This window comes from Dendropsophus ebraccatus, chromosome 3 (assembly GCF_027789765.1).
Source record: "Dendropsophus ebraccatus isolate aDenEbr1 chromosome 3, aDenEbr1.pat, whole genome shotgun sequence".
Lineage (NCBI taxonomy): Eukaryota > Metazoa > Chordata > Amphibia > Anura > Hylidae > Dendropsophus > Dendropsophus ebraccatus.
Window position 1 is genome coordinate 71,717,847 of NC_091456.1, and position 24,219 is coordinate 71,742,065.

General features: G+C 41.0%; 1 protein-coding gene across 3 annotated transcripts in view; it reads left to right on the forward strand.

Moving 5' to 3' along the window:
- Positions 1-24,219, forward strand: part of LINGO2 (leucine rich repeat and Ig domain containing 2) — a 186,094-nt gene that overhangs the window by 122,526 nt on the left and 39,349 nt on the right. The window contains exon 1 of one of the 3 annotated variants that reach the window (XM_069964292.1): positions 23,290-23,356. The exons of the other annotated variants lie outside the window; for them this stretch is intronic. The gene's annotated coding sequence lies outside the window, so the exon portion shown is untranslated. Of the gene's footprint in view, positions 1-23,289; positions 23,357-24,219 lie in introns of those variants that run through there. 3 annotated transcript variants of the gene reach the window in all.

Consider the following 24,219-nt stretch of genomic DNA (forward strand, 5'->3'; position numbering starts at 1 on the left):
TCCAGTAATATATAGCCCCCCTGTGTGGTTCCCAGTAGTATATAGCCCTTCTGTGTGCTTCCCCAGTAGTATATAGCCCCCTGTGCGCTCTCTCAGTAGTATATAGCTGCTGTGTGCTCCCTCAGTTGTATATCGCCCCCTCTGTGCTCCCCCAGTGGTATACAGCCCCTCTGTGCGCTCCCCCAGTAGTATATAGCCCGCCTGTGAGCTCCCTCAGTAGTATATAGCCCCCCTGTGTTCCACCTGTAGTATATAGACCCTTGTGCGCTCCCTCAATCGTATATAGACCCCCGCTTTGTGCTCCCCAGTAGTATATAGACCCCCTGTGTATTCCCCTCCCATATAGCTCCCTTGGGCACTCCCCCAGTAGTATATAGATCCCCTGTGTATTCCCCTTCTATATAGCTCCCTTGGGCACTCCCCCAGTAGTATAGACCCCACGCTTTGTACTCCCCAGTAGTACAAAGCCCCCCTGTGCTTCCCCTCCCATATAGCATATAACATTTAAAAAAATATATACTCACCTGGGTCCTGGTGTCTACTTTTCTCTTCCCCTCTTGTGGCTGCACTGCAACGGCAGGCGCTCCAGTGACGTCACTCGAGTGACGGCACCAAAAACAAAGAGCGGCTTCTTGTGACCACTGTGGCCACAAGAGTGACTGACAGGGAGGGAGCCAATGGATTCCTGTCAGTGCTGCTGCACGGTAACTATGAGCGCTCGTTACAAGCGCTCATAGTTACTTTGCGGAGCGCAGCAGTAGGCGAGGGGTGCCATGGATGGGTAAGTAGATTTCTTGCCCATCCCGATAGCGCTCTCCCCTGACAGGATGTCGGACGGAGCTCAAAGCAAAGGCCGGCCTGCTTGTGGGGGGGTGAGGACCCCTGTGCTATATAATATATGTATACCGGCCAGACCAATGCTTTTAGAGTAGAGTAAAGTGTTATTCAGTAACCTAGACAATGAGCTGTCAACAATTGGAGGGAAGGAATGGTAATATCAGGAGAGGGAGGCAAGTTTGGTCAATTAAGGCATTTACAAAGATATAACTTGACAAGCCCTACAAGTTGAAATATATTAGTTAAGATGGGAATACCCCTTTAATAGCTGTAACGTGTTATTGTAATAAATGAATTATAGAAGACATTCTGTAACAGATAATAGTTATTATTAAACAAACATTATTCATTAGGAAGATAATTGTTTATATTTAATGAAACTGTAAGTGGACATAATAAGAAGATAGGAACTATTTTAGCTTGCTCTTTTTGGGTTGTTGTACACGACATTGAATTCCATTATTCTCTAGCCTTAGTCCTAATTTGTCCACATTTAGCTCTCATTCTTCCTCTATAGCTTTGAAGAGACATAATGCATTTTTATTTCTTTTCCATGTTTTACAAGTACCATTACAACTTTAGCTATTAAGAACAACAGTTCAATGTAGCATGCAGTGTTCACTTCATTTAACATCCCTAGTGCGAAAGCTACAAAAACACAATGTACAGAATGTTGGTCAGTGTGATGATCTTAGTAGAATAAGTGTCTAGAATACCAATTTGGTTGTAATACATGTTTGTCGTTGACTGTACTATTCAGAGAAACAGGAAGGAGAAGGAACCTTCATAAAGGCAGACAGATTGTTTAGGCATATATATGAATATAGAATGATTGTTGCATGAAAGGTTGATTGAGACAGACAGGCAGACAGACAGGCAGACAGACAGGCAGACAGACAGGCAGACAGACAGGCAGACAGACAGGCAGACAGACAGGCAGACAGACAGACAAAAAGATAGATAGATAGATAGATAGATAGATAGATAGATAGATAGATAGATAGATAGTCAAAATTTTTAGCATGGATGAATATAAATGGATAGAAATGTCCAGAAAATAAAAAAAAAAATCGTTTTATACTTTATACTTATTGCCTTGTAGGGGACACACCAACAATATTGAATGTATGTAACCAGGGCCGTTCCCTTTCGGCACATTGTATAATGTACTGAATTTGCCCACACAATGTATCAAGAGCCCCAATACATACCATAGTTACCTTATAACACTATTTCCACCTTACAGTGATTACATATTGCATAAAAACTGCACTAAACAAAACAGAAAGATATCACCAATGATACCATTACATAATACCGCCACATCATGACCCCTAACACTACAACCCTATAACAGAGTGCAGTTACATCCAGTGACTTACCGGGGGCGTCTTGTCTGATCAGAGTCTGTCACCTTTTCTTTTTCTCTCCATCCAGCCTGGGCCACCTTGAAGTCTTCGCCTGGCTGTGAATCTTCTCTCCAGAATCTGCCAGACAAATATTTTGGCCCCAACACATACAGTAGTTAGGTCCCTTGTACCCCTATACAGTAGTTACACCCCTCTGTACCCCTACATAGTTACACCCCTCTGTGCCTCCATAGTTTTAAGGTGTCCCTGTAGTATATAGACCCTCATGTGCTCCTCCAGGTATATACAGCCCTCCTGTGCACTCCCCCATTAGTATATAGCCCCCCTGTGCACTCTCCCCAGTAGTATATAGCCCCCCTGTGCTCTCCCACAATAGTATATAGTCCCCCTGTGCTCTCCCCCAATAGTATATAGCCCCCTTGTGCTCTCCAATAGTATATAGCCCCCCTATGCTCTCCCACCATAGTATATAGCCCCCCTGTGCTCTCCGACAATAGTATATAGCCCCCCTGTGCTCTCCCCCCCAATAGTATATAGCCCCCCTGTGCTCTCCCCCCAATAGTATATAGCCCCCCTGTACTCTCCCCCCAATAGCATATAGCACCCCTGTGCTCTCCCCAATAGTATATAGCCCCCCTGTGCTCTCCCCCATAGTTTATAGCCCCCTGTGCTCCCCAATAGTTTATAGCCCCCTGTGCTCCCCAATTGTATATAGACCTCTGTGCTCCCCAATAGTATATAGCTCCCCTGTGCTCCCCAATAGTATATAGCTCCCCTGTGCTCCCCAATAGTATATAGACCTCTGTGCTCCCCAATAGTATATAGGTCCCTTGTGCTCCCCAATAGTATATAGCTCCCCTGTGCTCCCCAATAGTATATAGACCCCTGTGCTCCCCAATAGTATATAGCTCCCCTGTGCTCCCCAATAGTATATAGCTCCCCCGTGCTCCCCCATAATATATAGCCCCCTGTGCTCCCCCATAGTATATAGCCCCCTGTGCTCCCCAATAGTATATAGCCCCCTGTGCTCCGCCATAGAATATAGCCCCCTGTGCTCCCCCATAGTAAATAGCCCCCTGTGCTCCCCAATAGTATATGCGCTCCCATTCCCGTATAACATTGAAAAAAGCAAACACTTTTACCAACCTAGGTCCACGTGTTCCTCTTCTCTTCCCTCTTGTGGCCGCACTTCCTGCGGTCACAAGAGGCTGCACTCCCCTTACCCTCGCGCCAATGCTCCAGTGATGTCGGGTGCTAGAGGGAGAGTGCGGCCTCTTGTGACCGCAGGAAGTGCGGCCACAAGAGTGACTGACAGGGAGGGAGCCAATGGCTCTCTCTCTGTCAGTATCGCTGCTGCTGAAGCGCCGCAGCAGCAGCGGGCGGGCGGGGGCAGCGGAGGATGGGGGGGGCCCTGCAGGGGGCGCCATGGAGGGGTAAGTAGATTACCCATCCATGGCGCTCCCCCCTGACAGGCTGGTGGCCAGAGCCCTGTGCGACCGCACTGGTCGCACATAGCAATGGCCGGCCTGCTCGGGGGGGCCCCTTTAACCAGTGGGCCCGATGCACGTGCACCATGTGCCCTCTGGTTAAAGCGGCCCTGTATGTAACCCCTGTGCAACTCTGAATAGAATTAGTTTGGTTTGCTTAGTTCCTTAAAAGGTTTATCCTAAGAAAAGCTATTCTGTATCCATGGGATAAATGACAACTAGCTGACCAGTGAGGATTTGACTTTTGGGACATCCACTGATCATGAGAAGAAAGTTTATTGTCTCTCAAGTAAACAGCATGCCAAGCCATTACGTATTTCACCCTTTATAGGAGTTATGATCATAGTCAAGCACAGTACTCAGCTAAGTCCAATAGAGAGTGCATAGGGCATAGGGTATGGGGAATTATATGTGGCATAACCCCTTTAAACATGCCTTAAAAAGCTGTTGGGGGAACTCTTGTTCGACTCACTGCTGTTTATTCCATTGGTCCTATTCATATGCATTTGCATGTCCCACCTAAGCTATTTTCTTTCCCATGAAAACAAAGAACTAGGCATATTGAAAAGCAATATGTCCAACCTTTTTTTTCCCCAATTGGGGAAAGCTAGTTTTACTTTAAAAGAAAAAAAAATCAAGCAAAAAGGGCTTCACAGGGTGAAAGGTCATGTACATCTAATTCTATTGTGTGAGGTACAATTGCAATGCAGACTTGCAATTGTAAGTGGGTTCCCGATAAATGTGCACAATTATTACTTCCCTAAACCTTTTTGGGGCATTTATCATGGTCTGCACCTAGCACAGATAGATGAGAAGTCTCCTCCCGTGCCTGATTTATTAACCCCTTCAGGACCAGGCTAATTTTGGCTTTTGCACTTTCGTTTTCTCCTCCTTGTGTTTAAAAGGCCATAACGCTTGCATTTTTTCACCTACATACCCACATGAGCCCTTATTTTTTACACCACTATTTGTACTTTGCAATAACAAATGTACTTTTTTCCATAAAATATGCTTAAAAACTGATTTGCGCAGTGAAATTGAAAATAATATGATTTTTTTTTTATTTGGGGGAATTTTGTGTTTACAACGTTCGCCCTATGGTCAAACTGACATGTTATCTATATTTCTCAAGTCGGTATGATTACAACGATAGGCAATTTGTATAACAGAATCAGCGCCATTCCGATGCTGAGGCCCAGCTGGGTAAGTTGAACGGATCGCCCCTCCACGATCGCATTCTGTGTGGCGGGGGGGGGATCTACCCACAAGACTACCAATGATGGGGAGAAACAGCTATTTTAATACAGCTGTCATCTTTGATTGCTGCATATAAATAGCTAACTAGCTGGTGTGGTGATCAAACCATGCCCGCTGCGGTCGCCAGCTATTAATAGCAGCCAGGTTTGCGGCGGTTCAGAGCGGGGTTGACCCCTCTCTGGCCCCTCCTCTACTCGACCCAGGACGTACAGATACATTTTGGGTCATGAAGGGGTTAGGGTTTACACCTGAAAATAGATGTAAACCAGGCAAATATCTACACCTGTTCTGAGCAGGTGTGGATTTTTGTGCAATGGCTGTGCTGGGCGTAGAGCCGGCCGGCTTAACTAAGAGGCGTGCGCCAGTCTTGATAAATTTCCCCCATGTTACTCTTCACAAACAATATGTTATGTGTTTCTGGAATGTATAAATTCTTCTTCATATATATTTGTTTATTGCCTGCATATCTACATATTCGGCTTCTACATTTCATACCCCCTCACAAGGAAAAGTCGCATCAAAATTTTAAATTAAGTTACATCTCAATAAATACCTGTTATGTAATTCTAGAAAAATAACCCAACAGCGTTAGGTGCCAAGTATTTTGCCATCAGGGTCAAATGAAGGTTTCATTTTTTGACTTTTTTTTTGCTTCTTAGACTTGTCCTATTTAGAACTTGCTTTTTACTTCAACTTGTTCACTGTGCGTATAAAAAAAAAAAGCACTGTATAATATTAAGGTTTAAGGTATATTGGTAATATACTGCAATATAATACTCTAGGCTTATATGTCCTGAGGGTTTGAAAGTTAATGCAGATGATTTTCTCAGATAAGAAACCTTGAATCTAGTTTAATGAACTAGGTCTTTCCCAGAATCCTTTGCTAAAGGAGACTACTGTGACCCAGAGTGAGCAATGGTCCACTGATTGGCAAAAGCAAATTAAACCGGAGAATGTAGCTGATGGGCCCTCAGAGCGATTCCGAGATTCACATAAAAGCCGCACAATTAATTTGAGGAACTCTCTTCCCAAAGCAAAATTACACAGTGCACCAAATTGTCATGGACTTGACCTGTACCTCATTGTGCAATGACACACTGCATCTTCACATTTTGTTTCGACGTTCATTACATATAATAGGTTTTCCAGAAAACTGTGACTTTTCAACTTGTCACTGACATCTGGAGAATTGCTTAAATTGGCTCTGGTATTTATAATTCACTAAATCAATCATAGTTTTACAGAAATGCCTTGCAAAACATATGGCTATCTGAAGCCATCATAAAGAGTCAAAAGTGGAAAGGAAATATAAAGTATCAGCAATTCTGAAGTGTTTGAATATATAGCCAGTAGCTTGTTACTAAATTGCTTGCACAGAAGGATATAATAATTGACTAGTAGTGATTAAAGCCCCATTATTTATTGATGATGCATAATAAAGTGACTCATTGCTTCAGTTATTAGCCCACTCCATAGATAAGGGCTGTACAGATGCAGATCGTGTTGAATTGGGTATTGTTTCATTGTTTTTAATTTAATAGTTAAAAATTACTCTTAAATCATTAATTGTACAAAATATCCTGCCACATAAAAATAGCTTTGTCCCTTTCTAACATTGAAAAAAATCTATATTGATTCATGGAGAATATAACCCATCACATAAGCTTGTTCAGGGGAATTGTGCTGTGAACTCTTGGGAATTCCAGAATTACATATATGATGGTATTGATAAATGTAGTGAACTGACTGTATTCAATGGCAGCCAGGGGCTATTCTAACTTTAGGCCATGCTCACACAACGTGAAACACTGGCCGTTCTGTGACCCGGTCAGGTCACAGAATGGCTGGTGTTAGTAAAGATCATACCGGCTGGTGCTGCAGTACCGGCCAGATGATCTTCATTTGTGCAGAATTGGGATGCAGTGCATCCGTGTGGTCTGCATCCCAATTAACCATTAAACATAATGGAGAGTGCGCCCAGAGCCGCACTCTCCATTGTGTGACCTGTCCGTCTTTTGTACGGCTGCCAACCATTCCAGCCGGAGTGTATACTATGTGTATACACTCCGTCTGGGATTCCCTTAGTGCATGTAAGTTGTGTATTAATCACGGCCATTGCTGCACATCGGCAACAACGACCATTATTAATACACAACTTACGTTGTGTGAACATAGCCTTAAAGTGTACTTGCCATTAATGAAAACTTTTGATCCGTCAGGGTCTTCCTGCTTAGAACTCCACCGATCAGGAGAGGGAGCAAGAAGATGTGTGCGGTAGCACGTCACTTCCCGAATCTCAATCGTCTCCATCCAGCATCTTTATAGACTGATAGGGGGAGCCACCTGGATTGAGATTGCTGTGACCTAGGAAGTAAAGTCCAAATTCATTTTTCTTTGTCATATGTGTCCTAGGCTACTAACTAATCATTTCATAAAACTTTACACTACAGAAACGGTATGCTTCAGTTTATTGACTATTAGAGGCATCACTGTAAATGATCACTGTCAAAGGCAAGATCTGTCTCCTTTAAGACGCCATGGAACATGACTGGGAATTTTATTAGCCATGCCAGAATGGGTAGAATGCCAGAGAGCAAGTGCGACTCACAGGAGGCAAGTTTGCTAAATTAATGAAGTTTGATACATATTTAGGCCATGTGCAGACGCTGTAAGAGACTGGCCGTTCCGTGACCTGGCCGGGTCAATGAACGGCCGGTCCCTGAAAAGATCGCCCCGGCCAGTACTGCAGTACTGGTCGGATTATCTTTTCGGTTGTTCACTCCACAGTGTGCACTGACATGGTTTTCTACGGTCGCTATTTACTGAATAGCGGACGCAGAAAACTGACATGTCAGTTGTTTGCGGCGCCTGCTAGGGATACTGGCAAGAGCCTATACCATGTGTATACGCTTTTTCCGGAATCCCATAGTCAGAGAGGTAAAGTATATTTTTTGGCAATATCATAGCCGTTGTACAATGTCCGTGATTTTATGAAAATATTTGTTGTGTGAACATAGCCTAAACTTGATGAGTTCTACTCTGTTAATTGAGATGAGACTGCCCCTCTAATATTATAGTGAAAGAAGAAAACTAGTATAATGTGTAGTATCTGCTTGTATCATACACATTCTAATATAGAATACTGGTTAATGCTACTTATTGCATAATTAAAATATTTTATCAGTTTTATTAAAAATAAGTTCATAAAGGTGAAAACAATACTGGCTTGGTTCTTATTGGTATGATGCAACGGGGAAGAATTTTCCACAGGGCCTGTTATTCAGTATATTGTACAAGGACTTAATTCTTTCTCAAAGACAATGAATGTTGCATTCCATAACCATGAAGCCGTTACATTCCATAACCATGAAGCCGTTACATTCCATAACCATGAAGCAGTCACTCAATGTGTGAGCACAAAGGATAGACCATGACTTGTTACTTGGTGAATCGATAAAAGGTCACCGATTCGGAGCACTGACTGTTTATTTTATTATCTTTTACATAAAATATGTACTTTTGTGTACAACTGCTATTTTTTTCCAACAATTTAACATTCCATGACATTCATTTAAATTTTCTATGGGTATCTATAGATTCTATATATTTTGAAGAATGGAACCCAGACTACCAGCAGTATTTACATTGATGTCATGTTTTCTGTCATCGTCACTGTGGACAATGTCTTATAGGGTTTAAAGAGAAATGTAAAATTCAAAAGTTAGCTATACATAATATGGTAAAAGCAACACAAAATGGCAACCACCATACTACCAAGTAATTGAGTAAGGAATTTTGATAGAACTAATGGCATTGCTATGGATCTCCTGGATAAGGCTACTAGGAAGCTTCATCTACAACCCGCAGTTCTGAATATATTGTAAAAAAATTATAACATATGCTCTTATGTGAGTTAAGACCAGAGAGCTGATATGGATATAACTAGAGAGTTTGAAGGATCTTGTAGGTGACTCATTGTTTAGTGGGAATCCAATTAAAGGATTTGAGAAGGATGAGAGTGTGAACTATTTAACATGAATGGGATGTAATTAGAAGAAGAAAAAAAAGGAATCATGAAGGGGAAATGTGAGGCAAACACTTTGTAGGATATTTGTGGAGTCCAATGGCAGAGCTTATTAGCATTCCAGAGGTTCTTTGCTGGTGTCCAGCGAGATAGGAATGTCACAAAGAACCTGCACAGGACCATGTATATCTAATTAGTTGTTCAAAACATACCAAACACTAATAAGTGGATGATGTTCAACTCACACCATTCCACTGCTACCGGCTGCAGATAGTGATAAATGGGTTATTTTGGAACAAGTAGGATCTGTTCTGAAACTTACAAAAACTCTAATTTATCCAAATTAGAATGTTTGGTGATTAAGCTCGAAATTTCACAGAGAGGAGAAAGCATATGCTGTATGCCAGACAGCTCATCCCCTAAGTGCTGTAAATATACTCTCCTGCGTCCAACTGCTGTCTGTAGCCTGACCTCGACGGGCACCCTCCTCATTGGCCACTAGTGACTAGTGATCACCGAAAGCTTCAGGCTTTTCATCAGCAGAGATCTAGCAATCCCCTAAAAGCCCTATGTCTACTAACCTGTGCTAGAGCATGGATATGGGTCTGTTAGGAAGGGGAATATTCAGGGCTGGCAGGATAAAGACAGTATTAATAGTTTGAATGCTGGCGATATGGTCGTAATTCTGCAACATGAAAGGCAGAGATGTCAAATTTAACACTAAGGGGAGGACTTATGAAGACCGGCGTACAAGTACATTGGTCTTATATTAGGCCCCGCCCCTTTTCCCAGCAGGATTCACTAAGAGACGCACGCTTCTTAGCGAATCCGGCCGGCCGGATGCCCGAACCTGCACCCGGGGTACTAAATCTACATATACTTCCAGCAGGTTTAGATTTGGATCATGATTTACGCCTGTGTACGCCAGAGAAAAGGGGAGAATCTGCACCTTCTCCCTGGTGTACGCCTCGGGCGGACCTTTCATAAATTTCCCCCTGAGTTTCTTATTTGACATCACAACCAATATGTATGCCTGAGGGTACTCAGTATATTTACTGCAGAATCCACATCTAAGGTACTATACAAACTTTTCCCACTGGTTCTTTGCTGTATACTGTATGTTGCTTGTTTTTTAATGGGTCAGATCCATGACAAAATCCACATCATGATCAACTGCAAAATAAAAACAAAGTATTCTCAAAAAAAATGATATTACAAAGTCATTCATGTATTAATTACTGGCATTGCTTGAATATGAGCTTTTAGTACCACTTCCATTTCCTGAAAGAGCTTATGATCTTTCCAACATGTTAGAGGGGTACTAAGGCCATTTTTAAATTTTTGACATTTTGATGGCCTTGCATGGAACATAAAAACCATATTCTTACTATAATAGAAACCATATTCTTACCTAAACATGGTCCCTCAGGGTCCTCCTCATGTGCATTTTAGTGTCCTGCTCCGCTGAATGCTCCCGACAACAATTCCAAGGTGATTTGTCTCAGCAGTAACGGCCAGCTCAGCCAATCACTGACTGAAGCTGGACAGCGATGCAGCCAGTGATTGACTAAGCAGGCTGTCACTGCCGAGACAAGTCCATTTCGAAAGTAGTGACAGGCATTCCACAGAGATCCGAAGATGCCACAGGAGGACACCAGGGGAGCATTCTTAGATAGGAAGAGGACCTGTAATATGTGCTGTGCAAGACCAGAAATATATCAACATTTTTGAATGGCTGGAGTACCCCTTTAAATTGATGCAATAGAGAATAATCTGTTATTTGCCTAATGCACACAGCTAAGATAACATAGCAGATGTAAATGCGATCCATTGATAGTGTGATACTATGGCCCAATCTGTCAAAGTGCTAAGTCAGCTCTATTGCAATGCTGTGTGTAGGGAAAAGAATATAGTTATGGCCTGTTCTAATGAATCCGGGTTCCTTCACTGTTTAGCTATCTTTGGTATACAGTTTATGACCAGAAATGATGTGAATTTAAAGGGAAACATTATGAGCCCTTTGGGTAATTACTACTTATGTCATATTCCCGTACTGTAGATGAGGCAATTCACATTACTCTAGACAATGATCTTCCAGCAGTTAGGGTGTAGATTATAGCTTCGGATGCTTGACAAATGTTCCTAGTTAATCTGTGTAACATGTTTTTATTGCTGTCTGTGCTATGAGTTAAAGATTATGGTGATTTAATATCTCATGCCTGGGTAATACCAAGCAAACTTCAGACTCTAGCTACTGTCCAATTGCTATCATCTGCGAATTTTTTTGGCAAAAGTTGGCGTTTCTTTTTTATACTGACGTCTGTAAAGTCTCCCTCACAAATCAAGAGTAATGATAATTTGCCGTAATATTGGAGTGTTGTGCTTGGATGCAACACATAGCTTCTATTTGCTTAGCCTTCTGCTTTGCTGTTTTTGCGAGGGTTATGTTGCTTGGCATGCAGAGAGTCTTAACAGATTGCATTTTAATAGCTTGACAGCCAGGGGCTTTTGTGCTTTGAATTAATTATTTGAACATGACTTATACCAAAGGACAAAGTAGATTTACTTAAACATTTATTCATCACCAGCACAAGGAAAATTTAGGGCCAAATCTTAAGGAATGAAATTTCTGTCTCCGTAGATAAAAGCCTACGCCATTGAAGAGAAGACATATGGCCAGTAGGAATACAAAAAGGAATAGAAAACATTTTTTTTGTTTATGAAATCACAGAAAGTTCTGCTTAACCCATGTGAAATTATTGTCAAATCCAATGTCCTGCAGATCATGAAAGCTGAAAAACTTTGAAAAACTTTGAAATTTTTTCTCTCTTTGCATTATGCTTTCTTTACAATACCATTCAATTATGTGAAACATGCATCCTGTTAGATATCCATGTAGCGTGTTACTTTATCATTTTACAATACTCCATATTTTACCAGGAAATGAAAGAAAGTTGTCACTTTCAGAGGTTGCTTGTCATATGAAACAATATTAGAGGTCATGTCATAGTAATGTCATTCCAATGAATTGATGGATGGATGCTTCTAAATCTGCCAATTACTTATGAAAATGTTATAGGATGGACCAAACTTTTTTTTTTTTTGTCTCTTCAGCTGTGAGTTAGTTCAGACATAACATGTTTAGTCCAAAGAATCAGTAAATAGATTTCAATAAGGCTATAATGTAAAAGCAAGGGCAAATAATGTCTGTTGTTGAAAAATAACGGCCATTACTAACGATCATGAGCATTAATAACGGCCTTTATTTTGCAACAATGGCCGTTATTTGCACTAACTTTTACATTGTGGGAACATAGCCTCAAGCTGCATAAATAAGAAAGTTTGCATTTTGAAAGGAGTTTACCAAAAGCAGAGAGGTCACTGGTAGAGTTGAGCACAATTAGAGCATGCTTGAGTCTGATCGTGCAGCATTTGAATACCGGTGGCTGAAGTTTGATGCAGCTGCCTGGAAAACATGGATACAGCCATAGGCTATGTTCACACGCTGTACGAGACTGTCCGCTCCGTGACCCAGCCGGGTCATGGAATGGCCGGTATCATTAAAGTTCATCCCGGCTGGTACTGCTGAGCTGGCCGGATGATCTCTAGTGCCGCAGAGTTCTGATGCGGGCATATCCGTGCGCGTCCGCATAAGAACTACCCACTGCACACTATAGAGCGTGCGGCCGGAGACGCTTGCTCCATAGTGTGCACTGATAGGGTCTTCTGCAGCTGCTATTCAATGAATAGCGGGCGCAGAAAAAAGACATGTCAGTTTTCTATAACGCCACTAGGAATCCCGGTCGGAGCATATACTATGTGTATACGCTCCGCCCGGGATTTTATAGAAGTCAAGGTAAAGTATATTTTCGTATTAAGCATCAGCAACAATGGCCGTACTTTTACAAAAATATACGTTGTGTGAACATAGCCATAGACTTTGTCCATGTTTTCCAGGACTCCATAGGGCTGCATCTAACTTCTGCAGACACCGGCATTGAATTGCCGAAAATTGGACGCTGCTTGAGTTGTGCTCATACAGTATGTACTCGTTGGTCCTAAACTGTAGCTCAATGCATTCAGAATTTTTTTGCTTCTCTCCCAATCTAAATGTTAAAAAACATAAAACTACTGTTTATACAACTACGGTAACCTATGAATTGGCAAATGGTGATCTTTGTGATCTGTAGTTGAGTTTTGGTTTCATCCCAGTTCTTGTTTCAGTGTCCTATTTAGTATGTACTTTCTAGGAGCAAAGTCTTTTTTATGTCTTACTGTGGACAATCATTTCATTTTATGTATAGTTTCTGTGTATATTTGCTGCTTACCATGATTGTACAAATATTCAGAATGTATTGACCTCATATTATTGGCCATAACACATATTTTCCATTTTTTTTTTACATTTAACAGGCCCCACACAATAAGATGATGGGTGCTGGCATACCCTTTACCCTGCATATAATCAGTATATGATACACGGCACATGAAAGATTACCTTTAATTACATTGATCGACCTGTTAACTTAATTTTTTTCTTTCAAATTAACTGATTCAGAAAGTTCCAGAGATTTGTAATTTACTTCTGTTTAAAAATCTCAAGTTACATAGTTACAAGTTCAAGTCCATCAAGTTCAACCAAGGAGGGAATGGATACAGGGAAGGGGGAGGGGTGATAGGTTCTATACATATGCATTTATATTATTTTGGTCTAAGAACTTGTCTAGGCCGGTTTTGAGGCCCTCTACTGTTTTTGCTGTGACCAGATCCTGTGGTAGACTGTTCCACAGATTCACAGTTCTCATGGTAAAGAAGGCTTGTCGCCTCCGGAGATTGAACCTTTTTTTTTTCGAGTCGAAGGCAGTGCCCTCTTGTCCTTTGAGGGGGTTTTACCTGGAACATCTTTTCCCCATATTTCTTGTAGGGGCCATTTATATATTTAAATAAATTAATCATATCTCCCCTTAAACGTCTCTTCTCCAGACTATATATATATAAAGCTAGTGGGCACCACTAATAATCATGGAGTGCTAAACCAATGCATATAAGTAGTACATCATCCTTTCAAAAGAAAAAAAGAAAATGCACAAAAAATGGTAGCACATCACAAAAATCTTTATTATAACACTGACACAGATACAAAAATACCACATAAATATATGAATGTACAGGAGTAGTAAAATGAGGGAGACAACACCCCAAATACTGCTCTACATTAAAAACACTAAAATGTCACCCTAAGTCCTGCTGGTGTTCCAGCCAGGGCTAATCTACCACTCTGACTCTGGACTGTATGTACAATAACAAAAATCCAACCCAGTAAAACAAAATATAACCACAAATAATGGAGCATAGGGGAAAAAAAAGAAAATTGGAAAAGATCACCATATACAGTCCAACAGAATGAGAGTCAGATGGGATAAGAAGTCACCCCACGCGTTCCGCCGTCTAGCGGCTTCCTCAGGGATGACATTTTAGTGTTTTTAATGTAGAGCAGTATTTGGAGTGTTGTCTCCCTCATTTTACTACTCCTGTACATTCACTGATTTATTTATTGTATCTGTGTTAGTGTTATAATAAAGATTTTTGTGATGTGCTACCATTTTTTGTGCATATGCTTTTTTTCGTTTGAGAGGATGATCTTCTCCAGACTAAACAAATGTAATTCTTTTAATCTCTCCTCATAACTAAGATGCTCCATTCCCCTTATTAGTTTAGTTGCCCGTCTTTGTACCCTCTCCAGCTCTAGAACATCCTTTTTATGAATCGGGTTCCAAAACTTTTCCAAAAGTCTTTCAGTACTTTCTGTATGGTATAGACATGTATATGTGGGAGATACAGCAGCTGATAAGTACTGGAAGACTTGAGATTTTTTAGAAGTAAATTACAAATCTCTGGCACCAGTTGATTTAAAGAAAAAAAAAATTCCGCTGGAGTTGTCCTTTAATGCATTAAAAGTAAGGTCCCTTAGAGAAAAAGCAGCTCTTTGCTCTGTTTGAGGGTGGGCCATTGGGTGACATAGGAAACATAGGAAAATGTTGACATCAGGCCATAAAGCATCTGTATTTTAATTACTTATAAGGTAAAAAGTTTGTGTATGGATGTTTTCTTGTCATCGTGTAAAACAATACATTGATCCTTGCTAGATGTGTAGCCCCCTGCCTCAAAGTTGTGCAATATTTGCTAAAAGACAGGTGAATTCTTCAGTTGAGAAGACATTGCACCATTGCCACTTGTAATTACACTTAAATACTATTGCTATCACACATTAATAAAGAAATTAAACACATCTTCTGCTGACATGATGTTTTACTTCAATTGGCACCAAATGAGTTGTACACAATCCAATTTTTCCACTATCTCCAAGTAATGAATACAGTGAAATGGCATGTGACTTTAAGCAGCTAATGAGACAAGACGCAGATATGAAGCCATTTGTAGCATGAGAATATTTAGAGGCTACACTTCTGCCGAGTGATTCATAACACATGACAACACACAGGTAGCTTCACACTCCTGGCAACGAATGGCAATAGACAGTGTACCTCACAATGCTGCTTTTTTACATCAGTAACCCAGTTGGAACTCATCTAGCTTTTCTGCTTTCTCCATGAATAAGCTTAATAAGCTGTCTAAAGAGAAAACAAAAAAACAAAATACAAAGGAACACGCAGAGCAGGAAATAGTACACAGCGTTCTACAAATCCTATACAAGTGTATAATAGGGAAATCTTTTTTATGTCACGTTACACCGTGTCTGCATGATCCACAGCCTAAATGTAAAATGTCACTTAATCTTTGGATATTTTATTTTCAAATGACTCCCCTTGGAGCAAATTACCATAGTAAATTATGTGTAGAGAAGATATGATTCACAGACAAAGTGGCAGCTGGGTAATTACAAAGTTTATAGGATACAAATAAAATCTAATGGTTAGCTTTGTTTACATTTGGATACAATTTACACATAGTGCTCTAAATGTGATGCTACGTAATATCCACGTCCCTATATGCCTAAGTGTGTGCGCATATATGTGTGTGTGTGTGTGTGTGTGTGTATATATATATATATATATATATATATATATATATATATATACAGTTATATTCAAAAGTTTACATACCCAGGCAGAATTTTTGCTTTCTTGTCCTTTTTTCAAAGAATATGAATAATAACACAAAAACGTTTTTGAAATATTGCCCCCTCTAAGATCAAAGACAGCTTGAAGGCTTTTGTAGTACACTGTAGTTTTGGGTGAGGCTCTTTATTCTCTCAGATGGTAAAGCTGCCGGTTCTGTAAATTCCTGGGCTGTCTTGCATGTGCTGTACGCTTGAGATCTCCCTAGTGTAGCTCAATGATATTGAGGTCAGGAGACTCAGATGGCCACTCCAGAAACTTCACTTTGTTCTGCTGTAGCCAAAGAAAGGTGTTTTGGATTGTCACATTGGAATGTCCAAGTATGTCCCATGCGCAGATTTAGAGCTGATGAGTGCAAATTTGACTCCAGTCCTGCAACCTGGATGATCACATGCTACAAAACTACAACTGCCATAATGACCTGTCAGCAGGGCATGGTGAGGGTGGTAGTTCTGCAACCTGGAGAGCTACAGGTCTTCAAAACTACAACACTCATTACAAACTGTCAGCAGGGCATGATGGATGTTGTAGTTCTAGGCATAATCTCACCTGTCCTCTCGCTGCGTATTTGCAGCGAGACTCACTGTAGATCCCGGCCCTATTCTTCCAATGTTAGACAAAATCGCAGCAGGGATGTACATCCCTGCTGCGAGTTTGCCCCAGCCCGATCAGACGGTCGTGGCATCGGGCAGGCACTGGAGTGAGCATATACTTTACCTGATCCCGGCTCCGGCTTGCTGAAGATTCCGGGAACCGCCGAAGCAAGCCGGAGCCAGGATCAGGTAAAGTATATGCTACGGCGGCCAGGGGGTTAACGGGGGACAAACTCGCAGCAGGGATGTACATCCGCATCCGCAGCGATTTGTCCCCTTTAGAGGAAAGAGCCCCGCAGTAGAGCCAAAGATTCAAATATTCATTTCTATTGTACAGATCAGTGGCTTTGCATTTCTGGAGAGATAGTTCTATTACTAGAAGTAATACTCCATTATTTGTTTTATTTTGAATGCTCTTTCTATCATGGCACACTAGTTCTCTGCCTGTATAAAGATGTGTGCTGTAATTACAATTATTAGAACACGAGATGCGGCATTGGAAGAAATACTTGTTTGGAAATCGTGACCTGGAACAGCAGATGTCACTGCATGGTGACTACTGGATCAATAATAATATATTCCTGGCTAATTTCCTTTTATCAAAAAAGATTGAAGATATTGATTTAAGTAGATTCAACACTTAACTTCTTGTTCCTTTAGTCTCTATGTAAATAGGATTATTATTTGTGGTGAAACACCTCATCAGATTCCCGTTTCAGCCCCAGTCATGTATCATTTTTCTATTTCAAATAACTTTTACTATTCAAATAACTTTCCGTTTCAAAGTTAGGTCCCGGTGTCATTTAGACAATAGGTTTGAGCAAAGTGTTTTAAACATGACTTTAAATGTTAATTTTCCAGCTACAAAAACACTGCCACACTTGCCTATAGGTTGTGTTTGTCATTACATGTCAAGTATTATAGGCGTGTCCATTCTCACCTTTCTTTGATTTAGTTAAAGTGGTTATCCAGGCTTAGGAAAACATGGCCACTTTCTTCCAAAAACAGCACCTCTCTGGTCCTAAGTTTGAGTGTGGTCTTGCAGCGCAGTTCCATTGAAGTGAATGGAGTTGAATTGTAATACCACACACAACCCAGGGAGAGGGGATGGTGCTGTTTTTGCAATAAAGTAGCTGTGCCTTTTCTTATCCTGGATAACACCATTAAGGATTTTAATTTCCTGAACTACAAATTCAATACAATATCCTCTCATGATTCATCTTAAAGGGGAACTATCAGCAGTTTAGGTCTAACCTGCTGATATGTCCCTATTGCACAGGAGAAGCTGAGAAGGAGGTTATGTCTCTTATCTCCCTCCTCTGCGCTGTTCCAGTGCAGTAAGCTGTGTGTTCCATGGTACAATGAGACCATTAGGAGCACTGGGCGGAGATGTTAGGAGCACTGCCCGCCCCCCCCCCCCCCTTCAGTGCTCCTATTGGTCTCACCAGACTGTGGAGCACACGGCTAAATGCACTGAAATAGTGCTGAGGAGGAAGGTAACAGACATACCTTCCTCCTCAGCATTTCCTGGGCAATAGGGACATATCAGTAGGTAATATTTGTATAACCTGCTGATAGTTCCCCTTTAAGCCATGCCCCTTTATTGTGTGTAAAACACAGTGGGGGACATTTATCAAGACTGGTGTACTAGTTCTTGTCTTAAAGAAAGCCTTGCCCCCTTTTTTTCCCCGGCTGAAATTACTAAGAGGCACACGTCTCGTAGTAAAGCTGTCTAGCTCTATGTCTGGCACAGGCATCGCATGACAGCAGGTGTAGATTTGTATCATGACTTACAGCAGCAAGCGGGTGTAAATCATAATAAATCAGGCACGAGAAGAGGCCACGCCTCCTCCCCGCCGCGCTGCCCCCATCCCCCCGCCTGTCCATCAGGGAAGCGGGGCTTATGGTGCTGGCATAAGATACGGAAAGAAGGCAAATCTGCCCTTTTTCTGTGGTGTACTCCTGGGGTGCATCTTGATAAATGTCCCCCACTAGGTCTATGTTCACACAATGTCTTCTTTAGATGAAAAATTGCCTTTTTATGACGGCCGCAAATAATGTTCATTATTTTGCCTAAAAAGACATTGTGGGTACATAGCCTGAAAATTTGGTTCATGTCATTTTTTGGTGCAACTTGCTACAGTTTTATTTATTTGCCCCAGTAAGTAGACTCTAGTGCTGATCATCTGTAAATCTGCTATGTGACTTTTAAGCCGACTTAAAAATTTTTTAATTATACTAGCATGCTATCTGAGCAATGTGCCAGTTGTCCCCATCTGAAGTGTGTACCTTATTTTTCAAATACTACAATATTGGAAAATATGATATAGAATCAGCTGCCATAGGATACAAATGCCATATTTTCAAAGGCATTTACATCTGACCAAACCAAAACAATGGTTGTCACTAGAGATGAGCAAACATTTTAAAAGGCTGGGTCAGCTGATTTGACAAACTTCTGCAAAAAATTATGTTCGGACCAAACAAGTCCAGTCCAAGCCTGAACCTCGTCAAAAGCCTTAAAACTCATGCATAACACCATCTAACAACCCTAAAAGCCCTGTATATAACTATTAGGAATGTATCAAAGTACTTTTTGGGGGTCAGTGTTCCAGTCATGTACATATGTATGTTTGGCTTCCAGGTGAATGGATGGTAACAGTTTATTTAAAAACAGACTGCACTAGCTTTTTTATGTTTTTTTGATTTAATAGGAGGTCAAAAAGAGGTATTTTGTGACATGCCAGTGTATACTCAGACGTATTGAAAGAAGCAATAACGTTTTCTAAATAGTCCAAAATTATTTTAGAAGTAGCAACAGGCTTGATGTAATAGAAAGTATGCAAAAGTGACCTAAAAGCCTCTAAAAACAGATTTAGCACTGACAGAACAGGTGCAGAACCTTCTCTGCGGTGCTGCTATAACTACAGATATTGTGTGTTTGTGTGTGTGTGTTTGTGTGTGTTTGTGTGTGTGTGTGTGTGTGTGTGTGTGTGTGTGTTTCCACTTTTTATAGCTGCGTTATTCACTGCTCACTGTCCCTCAGAGATCTTCTTCTCCTAACAACTACTATCTCAGTTAAATTTAATTTGCATATTCTTGTTTAAGTGAATATTTGCACTTTACAAGTATTTATTAACAAGCAGTGAAATACGCTGTCGGAGATTTGCTGATGTGTTAGATAAACTGGGGTGCTCTGAGAAACTTCATTTTGTGTAAGTTTGTAGCAACATTCTTGCAAATGGCTTTTCGCTGTTTTAAACAACAACTTTTTTAAATTTTTAAAGAAAAAATTGTGCAAATGTTGTGTCACTTTCTACTCTTGGGGACATTTCAAAGTTGCGTCTGGGGCGTATGCCAGTGAGAAGGCGCAGATTCGCCCCTACTCTCTGGGTGGGCAGGGGGGAGTTGCAGCAAGGCTGGTGGAACTCTAGACCTGCTCAGGAGCTGTTGGACGTGCTGTTAGTGAAAGCTGGGCACCCCCCGCAACTGCCGAGACCCGGGTCGAGGTGCAATCAGTGCAATCACAGCAGGAGGCTTCTCTGAGGCCTCCTGTGTCACAGCTAAGAAAGCTGGCCAAGCTCAGCCTAAGGCTAAGCCTGGTCAGCTTTGCCTATTACAAGCATATTGCATATATTGCAATAAAATATGCCTGTAATCAGGCAATACCAAAGGAAATCCCCATGGTGGAACAATAAAATAAAGTAAAAAAAAAAAAAAAACACACAGGGAAATATAACTGAACAAAGTAATTCAGATTTTTCTCTTGTTGTTTATTGTCTGCGTTTATATTGTTTTTGGATAGATCATTGGTCCCCTTTACACACACTTGTTTGGGAAAGGGACTTTCTACAGCATAATTGTGTTGATCACATACTTGACACATACTTTTGTGGTAGACTAGGTAGCTGGTACTTGGTAGTTGTCTAAAATTGCCGCATTCCTGCTAATACAGATATTGTTGTTATGCAGTTCTTTTGGAAGTAACCAGATTTATTTCTAGGCTATACGTTAGTTTTGCATGTAGCTACTGTATATAAAAGGCTCTTTATGGTATGGCTCTTTATGTTACTTTGATACTTTTGTATTTTATTTGCTGTCTTTGTTTAATAAAACAAACTTTGATTGAGAAAAAATACACACATGTTCACCCATAGCCATCAATGCAATAATAAATGTAGGAAAAAACTAAAAATAAAAAGGTACCCTATTTTCCGGCGTATAAGACAACTTTATAACCCTGAAAAATCGAGTTTAAAGTCGGGGGTCGTCTTATATGCCAGGTATGGTTGCCCCATACTGTAGGTGAGGCGACCACTATGAAAAAAAACTTTGGCAACTTCCGGCGCCTCTCTCATTCTCCCGAAGCTCTCCCGGAAGAGCCTCTCCGGTGAGACGCTTGGCTGCTAGGGAGAGGTTCGTCGATCTCCGTCTCCGGCGCAGGTATTGTACGTCACACTGCCTGCCCCGGGAATGGTACCGGAGGCGCACGGCGTCCGGGAACGAAACCTAGGTTAGTTAATTTTTTTTTTTAAATTTAGCTGCAGGGGTTAACATCTTCCGGCGTATAAGGCGAACCCTTGACAATCTGCTTAAAAGTCAGGGGTCTTCTTATACGCCTAGTCGCCTTATATGCCGTAAAATACGGTCCACATATTTTGGATTGCCACATCCGTAACAAGGCTGGCAATAAAATTATGGGCAACGTAATCAGTTTTCTCCCAGTACAGCAGTAGACATTAGTGTATCAGCGGCAGAAAATTGGAAATCTTTCTAATAAAACATTTTTACACTTTGACTGCCAAGTTAGTTTAAGTGCCAACCATTTAAGTGTAAATTTTATTCAATTTCAATTTAATTTAATTTTTTTTTTTTTTCATTTTAATTCAATTATCCTTTTGATTCAATTTTAATTTGATTTATTTTAATGTTTAAATGTATTTTGAGTGGACATTGGTGGACCAGCGGTGTAATATTAATATTTTTCCAGGACGGGAGGGGATATTGGTAAATGAGAACACACTAGGAGTTGAGGGCGCCCCCTAAGTTTGGAGAGCGGATGCTGAATTCACTGATGTTAACAAATTGGTATAAAACACCATGAGTTGACTGCGCCCACTAACTTTGGAAGGCGGACGCTTAATTCTATGATCCCAGTGAATTGGTATAACACAATATGAGTTGACTGCACCCACTAAGTCTGGAAAGTGTCTGCTCAATTCTCTAATGTAAACAAATTGGTATAACACACTATAAGTTGACTATAAGTTATATATTGGTATAACACACTATAAGTTGACTGTGGCCACTAAGTTTGGAAGGCGGACGTTCAATTTACTGAAGCAAACAAATTGGTATAACACACAAAGAGTTGACTGTGGCCACTAAGTTTGAAAGACGGACGCTCAATTCACTGATCCCAGTAAATATGTATAACACACTATAAGTATAATGTGCCCACTAAGTTTGAAGAGGGGACGCTCAATCCACTGATGTAAACAAATTTTTATAACACATTATGAGGGGGATTTATGAAGACCAGCGTACGCCGGTCTTTTATTAGGCCCTGCCCCCATTTCCCCAGCAGGATTGACTAAGAGGCGCACGCCCGGGCCCAGTGTACGAAATCTACACCTGCTTCCAAGCAGGTGTAGATTTTGATCATGATTTATGCCTACGAGCAGGTGAAAATCATGATAAATAAGGGGGGGGGTGAGGGAGGCGTACACCAGGCAGAAGGGGCGAATCTACACCTTCTCCCTGGCATACGGCTAGGGCGTATCTTTCATAAATGTTCCCCAATAAGTTGCTTGCACCAACTAAGTTTGGAAGGCAGACACTCAATTCAATGATGTAGCATAACACACCAGGAGTTTACAGTGCCCAGTGAGTGAATAATATGGACTTTGGGGGGGGGGGATTTATCAAACATGGTGTAATGTGAAACTGGCTCAGTTGCCCCTAGCAACCAATCAGATCCAACCTTTCATTCCTCACAGACTCTTTGGAAAATGAAAGGTGGAATCTGATTGGTTGCTAGGGGCAACTGAGCCAGTTTTTACTTTACACCGTGTTTGATAAATCTACCCCTTTGTCTTCTCTGGTCCCAGTGACTATGTATAATGCACAACAAGCACCCAGTTACTTGGTAAGCTGCATACTGGCTTGACAACTGCCACAGAAAATCACCAACAATATAGCAGGACAAAGTAAATTGACAGCGCGATTCACAGCGAGTCTTGCTTTGCCATATTCGCTTAACTCATCTCTAATCCCACCTGTTTACTGGAAATATCTTTAAGGATTTTCACTTATTAGCATTCTTACTGTACCTGATGCACAAGCAACCATGTTGCTCCAGCTAAAATGTAACACACTGTTCATTTCATAGATTTGGAGGAAGATATGGAGCAAGGACAGATATCATTCACACGAGAATTGACCTAACTATAGATTTAAATGTACCTTACTGATAGCTAGAGTAGCCTCATGCTCTAATGAAGTGACCAGTAGTGTCAGGGAATATGTACAGCTCAATGGAGACAAAAAAAGGTTTTCCCCACTGAGTACAGGAACGTACAGGACTGGTTCTTTTCTTATTCCCCTTCGGATTGACACTTCATTTTTGCACAAGCTTTTATTCATCATGGTGAGTACTAGTGAGAGAGGATTATTTTACATGCCGTACTGTGGGAAAGGAAATCACTCTTAAAGGTCAAGGATTTAAGAAGACAGGCACCAATATATAGTTTAATAGCGATTAGTTTATTTCAAAGGTTTGGTTGTGCTACAGAATACTAATTGTTGACAATACTGGGAAGAAGCATTATCAGCAACAATGTTGTATATAAGTCATTTTCAGACTGCAGTATTCAATAGTTTAGATGTTCTTTCCATGGAAAACACGAACCTTTTCCTAAGAGAAAAAAAAAAAAGTACCATTGTGTGAACACACTTACATGTTTGTACTAGAAACTGAGCACTAAAATGCTTGTTACTCGAGTCAAGCATTTTTCATGATTATTTAGTCTCTCCCTCAAGGGTTTATGTGGGTATGCATGTCATCCCCATTTAACCTGCTGGGGGACAGATTGTTTAGTTAACCCATTAGGGGTTAAGTGGGGATGCATATTATTCCTATTTAACCTTCTTGAGGCCAGACTATAAGCAACTATTTGTATAGAGGCTGCATACTTTGAGGAGCAGAGCACTTATCAAAACCATGGGGCCAGAACAAATAATGTGCCACCACGGAGTTAAGTAAGCATTCTAGGTGTCCCCACGTAGCCCCTTGGGGAGCAGACCGTGCTCTGATGGGGGATTATACCGTTTATTTTCACTATCACCGCTCAGCCAATCAGCGGCTAAGAGGTGACACTGCTGAAGCTGCTGATTAGCTTAGCGGTAATAGCAGAGACAGAGATTTTTTAATAACGAGCATCAAGTACTCTCGAGTAACCTCATGCTCGAAATAAGTATGCTCGCTCAACACTTTAATACCTATAGTCCGTT